Raw genomic sequence first — 8,234 nt, forward strand, 5'->3', positions numbered from 1 at the left:
GACAAGAAAAGATTCATTATACTAATAGTAGTTCTGTTTCTTTTAAAAAAATATAGATTTGTATTGATTTCAGAGAGGAAGAGAGAGGGAGAGATAGTAACATCAATTATGAGAATCATTTATTGGCTGCCTCTTGCGTGCCCCCTACTGGGGATTGAGCTGATAAGCCAAACCATGACCTCCTGGTTCATAGGTCAACCACTGAGCTATACCGGCCAGGCAATAATTATTCTGTTTCTTGAGCTGGATGGTGACCATAGATGCCTCGTCTACATATGTATCTATCTATTTAATTGCAATGCTGCAACTAAATTATAGAGAAAAATAGCTAAATTAGAATGCCTAGACTCTGACTTTCTACTTTGGAGCCTCTAATGTAAACTATCCATATTAAGATGAATAAAGAAAAGCAAGCTAAAAGTTAAAGAAAATTTTTTTAAAAAGCTGTTTATAAGTCAAGGAAGAAGAGACTAAGAGGAGGTAATTAGAACTGAGGATCAGGAGCTCACTGGTGACCTTCACAAAATGGTTTTAGTAGAGTGATGGGACAGAAGCTAGATTAGATTGAGTGAATACACATGAGAGCTAAGGATATGATGGCAATAAATACTAATCAATAATAAAAGTAGGTAACATTTATTGACTGCCTACTATCAGATGTTGTTTTGAGTATTTTAAACATTTCATGTTAACAGAGGCTCACAACTCTTAAATGTAAATATGATTCTTGTTTTACCACTGAGGATCTAAACTAACAAAAGTTATTAAAGCATCTTCCCAAGTATTGCTCATTCTATAATCTGTGCTTCTTTGAGAAAAGGATATGTACCCCACTATACAGAGTGAAATATTCTTTTCTGAGACTTACTTCTGATTTTGGCCTCTGAATTTCCTTTTATTTTCAAAACTTTTCTAAACCATTAGATATTTACATCAGGTATAGTAACTAGCCTCTGAGAGGGCCCCAGTGATTCTTGCCTCCCAGGAAGTAATGCTCTTGTGCAATCTCCTCCCATACTAAATAGGGCTGACATGTATAACCTATAGAACAGGGGTCCTCAAACTACGGCCCACGGGCCACATGCAAATACAAATATTGTATTTGTTCCCATTTTGTTTTTTTACTTCAAAATAAGATATGTGCAGTGTGCATAGGAATTTGTTCATAGTTTTTTTTAAAACTATAGTCCGGCCCTCCAATGGTCTGAGGGACAGTGAACCGGCCCCCTGTTTAAAAAGTTTGAGGACCCCTGCTATAGAATATTGCATAAATGACCAAGTACTACTACCAAGGCTACACCATAAAAGAGATTGCGGTTTTCATCTTGCTCTACTAGGTGTACCAGTTAATAATGCGGATTTTTTAAAAGCTGGAGTTACTCATATGTTGATATATATGCGATCTGACATGTATGCTATTTTGTTGTATTGACAGCAAGCTTCAAAACTTCATATGTCAAATTTTCTGAAGGTGTTAACATCATAGATATTTTTACATTTAAAAATGTCGAATTTTGTGCCAAAAAAAAAGAGCATTTGAGGGAAATTTTAATTCATTACTTTATTTTGAAAAAAAGTGCTGCTGAAAAGTATCATATACTTCGGGAAGCTAATGGTGAACATGCTCCATCTCAAGGTGCTTGTGAACACTAGTTTAAACACTTTAAAAGTGGTGATTTCGATGTGAAAGACAAAGAACGTCCAGGTCAACGAAAATAGTTTGAAGACCAACAATTACAGGCATTATTGGATGAAGACGTGTGTCAAACTCAAAAACAACTTGCAGTGTGGTGTATTATGAGCTTCTAAAACCAGGTGAAACTTAATACTCGTCGCTACCAACAATAAATAATCAATTTGAACGACACTTTGATCGTGAAATGATCAGAATGTTCCAGAAGACATGGCAAAGTAATTTTGCTTCATGATAATGCACTATCACACACTTCAAAACCAGTTAAAGACACATTAAAAGATCTTGCCTGGGAAGTATTAACCCACCACCATATTCTCCAGAACTTGCTCCTTCAGATTACCACTTGTTCCAATCGATGGCACACACACTTTCTGAGCAGCCTTCAAAACGTACGAAGAAGTGGAAAATTGGGTCTCTGAATGGTTTGCCTCAAAACTAGAGGCCCGAAGCACGAACTTCATGCACAGGGGATGTATGTCCCTCAGGCCAGCCTGCACACTCTCCAATCTGGGATCCCGCTCACAATCCGGGGCTGCTGGCTCCCAACTGCTCGCCTGCCTGCCAGCCTGATCACCCCCTAAACACTCCCCTACCAGCCTGACTGTCGCCTAACTGCTCCCCTGCCAGCCCAGTCACCCCCAACTGCCCACCCCTGCAGGCCCGGTCACCCCTAACTGTCCTCCCCTGCCAGCCTGGTCGCCCCCAAGTGCCCTACCCTGCAGGCCTGGTTGCCCCTAACTTTCTTCCCCTGCGGCCTGGTCACCCCTAACTGCCCTCCCCTGCAGGTCCGTTCCCCCTCAACTGCCCTCCCCTGCAGGCCATCTTTGGCCATCATGGGGGTGGCCATCTTGTGTGTTGGAGTGATGGTCAATTTGCATATTACCTCTTCATTTGATAGGATAGCTAACTCTCACAATATTCTTGAAAGGTAAATACCTACATTTTACATACACACAAAAAAACTAAAGTTCAGAGAAATAAAATAACTTTTTAAATGTACCAGCCAATAAGTGAAATAAATGCAATTAAAGCAAAAATTTATGTAAAAGTAAAGCTACTTTCTCTACTAGCTTCAAATCTGAATAGATCTCATATCCTGAAGGAACCCTTTCCTTTATTCTATTCATTCCTAAAGGTTCTATCCTATTTTCATGTTAATAGAGAAATTTCTCAAATGAAAAGTACACACATGTTGCCTTGATTACTTTAACCTCTTCAAATCCAGAATAAAGTTAGCACAAGACAATTAATGTTAAAAATTCACCAATGGGCTCCTTTTGTCATATCCAAAGTCCTATCCTTAATCGTCATTCTCATTGACCTGTTTACAATGTCAATTCTGATCATCCATTTACCCTTAAGACCCCTGACTCTTGTAGCAATATATTTTCCAAGATTTCCTCTACTGTCTCTCTATTTTTCTGCCTTAATACTACTTTCCCTTAGTAAATTGTTTCTTTAATTTCTATCTCAATTAAAACTATCTTATCTTTTGATACAGTTTTTTAGATTCCAGCTACTTATTTATACTTATAGACATTTCACATATGAAATCAGCATAATTAAGAACTAATTTCAAGAGTTTACCATCCCCCAAAGTAGCTACTTTACCAGTCTCCCTCATTTAAAGCATATTGAATTCTTCCCCCTTCACCCTATATCTATACTAGTAAGTGTTATACTTATTGTCCTAAGTGCTTTCCAATAATTAATTCATTTCATTTTACATGATCCTCAGAAGTAGGCATTACTATTATTATCCCCAGTTTAAATTGTGGCACAGAAAGGCTAAATGACTTGCCCAAGCTCACAGAGTTATCCCAATTTCAATTCTAATTTCTCAATCAAGAACTGAATTTTTTTAAAGTCCATGATACTAAGCAAAAAAAAAAAAAAAATCCTATAGAAAACATTTTGCAACGCTTTCTTTTTAGCAAATATCTAATAGCAACATATTTTGAAATACTCGTATTTCAAAAGCTTACTCTACTCAAAAAGAAATATTTATAAAAAATGTATAAACCCGCCTGACTGGTGTAGCTCAGTGGTTGAGCAACAACCCATGAACCAGTTCAATTCCTAGTCAGGGCACATGCCTGGGTTGCGGGCTCCATACTCAGTAGGGGCCGTGCAGGAGGCCAATCGATGATTTTCTCTCTCTATTCCTCTCCCCTCCTCTCTCTCTCAAATCAATAAAAACTTTTTAAAAATATATAAACTCTGTCATTAGAAGTGGTGACTCAAGTTGATTACCAACAGTTTTATTACCTATCAAATATATTTGAAAAATGAGAAAGACTGTCTCAGTTTCATTATCACTGATCACATTTGAGTTTGTTAAATAAAACTAAAAATGGTTAAATCAACATTCACTAAATAAGCAAACTAAAAAAAATAGGAAACTTCTCTAAATTGTTACCAAAGCAATTCATTTCCAGAGTTTTAGCCACACTTTGTAGGGAACAGGCATGAACTTTAATTTTCTTCATATACTGTCTTCAATCATGCTCTTCTGAAGCTCTATTTCTCGTCTTTTAATGACATCTCAGGCAGATCTCATGGCCTTTCAGTCGTTTTCTATTGTTTAAAAAAAAAAGTTGCTAAATATGCCAGACACCGACAGATTCTGGATGCTGACAGTTATCTACTACTCTGCCTAACACATAGTAGGCTCTCAATAAATACAATATATTATTACTATTATACTTCATCAAATGTAATATGCCACTAATAGTAATATACTCCATAACTGTATGTGCCTCTAAGCATGAAAGTCTCCAATTAACCTATGAGACAGCATTGATTATAAGATGTATATTGATGTCAGATGTTAAAATATGGGAAAAGTATATATTAAAATTAATTAAATAAGGAATTTATTCAAGGTTTCATTATTTTTGGCTAAACTACTTGGCTTTTCTGTCTTTGGTGTTTTCTCTCCAATGAACCCTTTAAGATCTAAATTACACATCTCACTTTGCACTGATCCATGCCTTCAATCTCTTTAAAATCCGTGATGGTTCACACCCAGGAAACATTTAAACTGCTAAGCAAGGTATCTGAAGCCTTCACCCTTTGATCCCTTCCAGTCCACCTTTCCAACCTCACCCTATCAGCTCTCCAACATCTACTAAACCAGGTATCATTAATATGCTTGGACACTTCCACCTATCTATGCCCTTATACAGTATTACCTTTCCTACCTGGATTGCCCCCGGTGCCCTTTCCCTCTTCACCACGTGATCAAACCCTATTCCACCTCTAGTAGCCAGGTCAAATACCATCTCTGTGATACTTCCAAGACAAATACTTTTGATTTCCAGGGCAAGATAAATTTTTCATCCCTCCAGAACATAATACTATGATTAGGAGGCCACACAAGTTATGAGCTCCTCTTAGAGCAGGGTTTTACTTATCTTTACATCTCTGGTCCTTGAATGATCCTGACAATGTCACACCATATGAAGGCTCTGAAATAAGACACACCTGTGTCTGAATTTTGGATTGTTGTTTTTTCACTCACTAGCTCTGTGACCTTGGGTAACCTACTCAATCTAAGACTCAATGTCTTCTTAAAACAGAAATTACAAAACCTACCTTAGAGGTAAGGATTAAATGTAAAATGCCTGGCACACCAGAAACACTCAATTAACATTAGCTGCTGTTATTATCATCATAATTGTTTAACTAGAGGCCTGATGCATGAAATTCATACAAGAGTAGGCCTTCCTTCCCCTAGCTGCCAGCACCAGCTTCCCTCTGGCACCCGGGCTTCCCTCACAGCCTTAACTTCGTCTGGAAGGTCATCCGGAAGGACATCTGGTCTAATTAGCACATTACACTATTATTATTATAGATTACTTTTAAAAAAATAAAATAAAAAAAGGAAGGCACCCTAACTGGTGTGGTTCAGTTGGTTGGAGTGGTGTCCCATGCACTGAAAGGTGGGCAGGTTCGATTCCCAGTCTGGTACATGCCTAAGTTTCGGGTTTGATCCCCAATCAGGCCACTTACAGGAGGCAACCAATTGATGTTCCTCTCTTACATGATTATTTCTTTCCCTCACTCTTCCTCTCTCTAAAATCAGTAAGAAGCATATCCTCAGTGAGGGGGGAAAAACAAAAGATTTAAAAAGTAAAGTGGCACTCAAGAATACTTAATGGATTGGTTTAACACATATTCTGATCTTCTCTAGTCATACTGTATATGCCCCAACTTTGGCTTCATAATGTGTCATAAGAAATGGGAGTGTATTCTTCATCTACAGGTAACACACATAACCTGTGTTAACATTCAAACATAGGTTATGTTACAGGGAAATGGCTAAATGATTCTTCAACTTTCCTAAGTCTTGCTTTCTACCTAACCCCTCAAGTTTGACCATAATTCTTTAGTCCTGTCTCCTTGCATAAGATAGGTTCCTACCCAGACAGAGCAATGGCTAATTTTCTGTAGTCGAGTGAACAATAATATTAATGTTTGAGTTTCATAATTTACTCGAGTCTTTTAACTGACACACACAAGAACTATTTTAGGTGGTTAATGTGATCTAAAGGATTAGATTCAGATTAAATATATTAACATAGAGTATTTGAGCAATCATTAACAAGAACATTTAAATTCATATTAATTCTTACAAAGAAAATTCATTCTTAAAATTTAAAAGCAAAGAAATATTTGTATGGCAGTGATAAGATTCAGCAAAGTCCAGCAATGAGCAGGAGGTCAATACTCTTTATGCAGCTTCTGCTATCAGCTAGTTCTGAGACTGAACACATTGATTCATCTATAAAATAGAGGTGCTGAAAAGTTCATTTTCAACTCTAAAATCAATTCTAGTATTAAAAATTAAATTATATTAGAAAATTGAGAAGAGCTAAAATTAGACAGCCATTAAAAACTCAAATAACTCACTTAAGCTACTTAACATACTTAAGAATACACATGTGCATTTCACCCCAATTTAAAAAAATACACAGATATAGTAGAGAACCGAAATGAATAGAAGTTACAAGTAACCAGAGTGACCTAATTTTTCAAAATACCTAATTTTTCCTATCTGGTTTTCTTACTATGTATAAAAAGGTTAAGGACAATTTATTAACATAAATGTTACAGATAACAGAAATAATAGCTAAAATCAACAAAGTCATTTTCCAAGAAAACCTGAACTGGTCAAACCCAGAGGGACAAGTTTTGAGGCTCAGTTTCCCTCACAAAGATACTGTTAACCTAATATCAACACTATTTAGCTCTGTAGGAAAAGTTATTTTAAATATATATACACACACACACACATACATATACACACTAGAGGCCTGGTGGATGAAATTCATGCACAGGTATGGTCCCTAGCCCTGGCTGACGGTAAGGACCGATCTGTGAGACAACCAGCGGGGTGACCAGGGAGCTCCTGCTGGCCCCCCACCTTGGCTGGCCTGAGGCTTGTCAGCTAGGCACAGCTCCTGCATTGAGTGTCTACTCCCTGGTGGTTAATGTGCGTGATAACGACTGGTCATTCCACTGTTCAGTCAATTTGCATATTAGGCTTTTATCACACACCACACACACACACACACACACACACACACACACACACACACGGGTCTTACTATGTGCCAGGCATTGTTTTAGGCACTTTTCTTTTTTAAACTCATTTAATTCTCACAAAACTCCTATAAAGCTAATATTATTACCCCCATATTACAGATGAGGAAACTGAAGCACAGATAAGTTAATAAATTTTAGAGCTGGAATATGAACCTAGGCAGTCTGGCTTCAGAGTTTGCTCTCTGCATGCATTATTAACATACTAGCATATGATGTGAAAAAATAATAATAAAATGAATCAGGGTGATTGTGTTAACTCAGCCACGAACCAAGTCATGTGACCTTGAATCATTTAACCTCTCTGGACTTCCTTTCCCAATCTATAAAGAGAAAAGGGTTTTTTATATATATATATATATTTTATTGATTTTTACAGAGAGGAAGGGAGAGGAATAGAGTCAGAAACATCGATGAGAGAGAAACATCGACCAGCTGCCTCCTGCACAACCCCCACTGGGGATGTGCCTGCAACCATGGAACATGCCTTTGACCGGAATCGAACCTGGGACGTTTCAGTCCGCAGGCCGACGCTCTATCCCCTGAGCCCAACCGGTTACGGCGAGAAAAGGTTTTTAAAGTACTTACCATAGTGCCCAATACAGTAAGCACTCAAAAGATAAGTTATTGTCACTGCTACCACCAGTCTATTATTTACAATTCCAATATAAAAGCTAGAGCTCCAAAATATGACAAATTTGATTTCAAATTCTGGCTCCACTAAGCCTAGGTTTTCTCATCAGTAAAATGGAGATAATAAATCATCTATCTTGCAAAACTGTTGTAACCCTGGTTCCTAACTGCTGAATAAATGTTAACTCCTTTCTCCTTAATGACAAACTAACAACATTTCCACTAATTCAATTCAAAGAAGAGAGAATGAAGTCCCAGGGAGCCAACTGTCCTTTGCAGTGGGGGATATGAAGGGAAA

General features: G+C 37.6%; 1 protein-coding gene across 1 annotated transcript in view; it reads right to left on the reverse strand.

The window, feature by feature from the left end:
* The window catches only part of XPR1 (xenotropic and polytropic retrovirus receptor 1), a 128,107-nt gene that overhangs the window by 112,641 nt on the left and 7,232 nt on the right, over nucleotides 1–8,234 (reverse strand).

Source organism: Myotis davidii, unplaced genomic scaffold (genome assembly GCF_000327345.1).
Source record: "Myotis davidii unplaced genomic scaffold, ASM32734v1 scaffold591, whole genome shotgun sequence".
Taxonomy (NCBI): Eukaryota; Metazoa; Chordata; class Mammalia; order Chiroptera; family Vespertilionidae; genus Myotis; species Myotis davidii.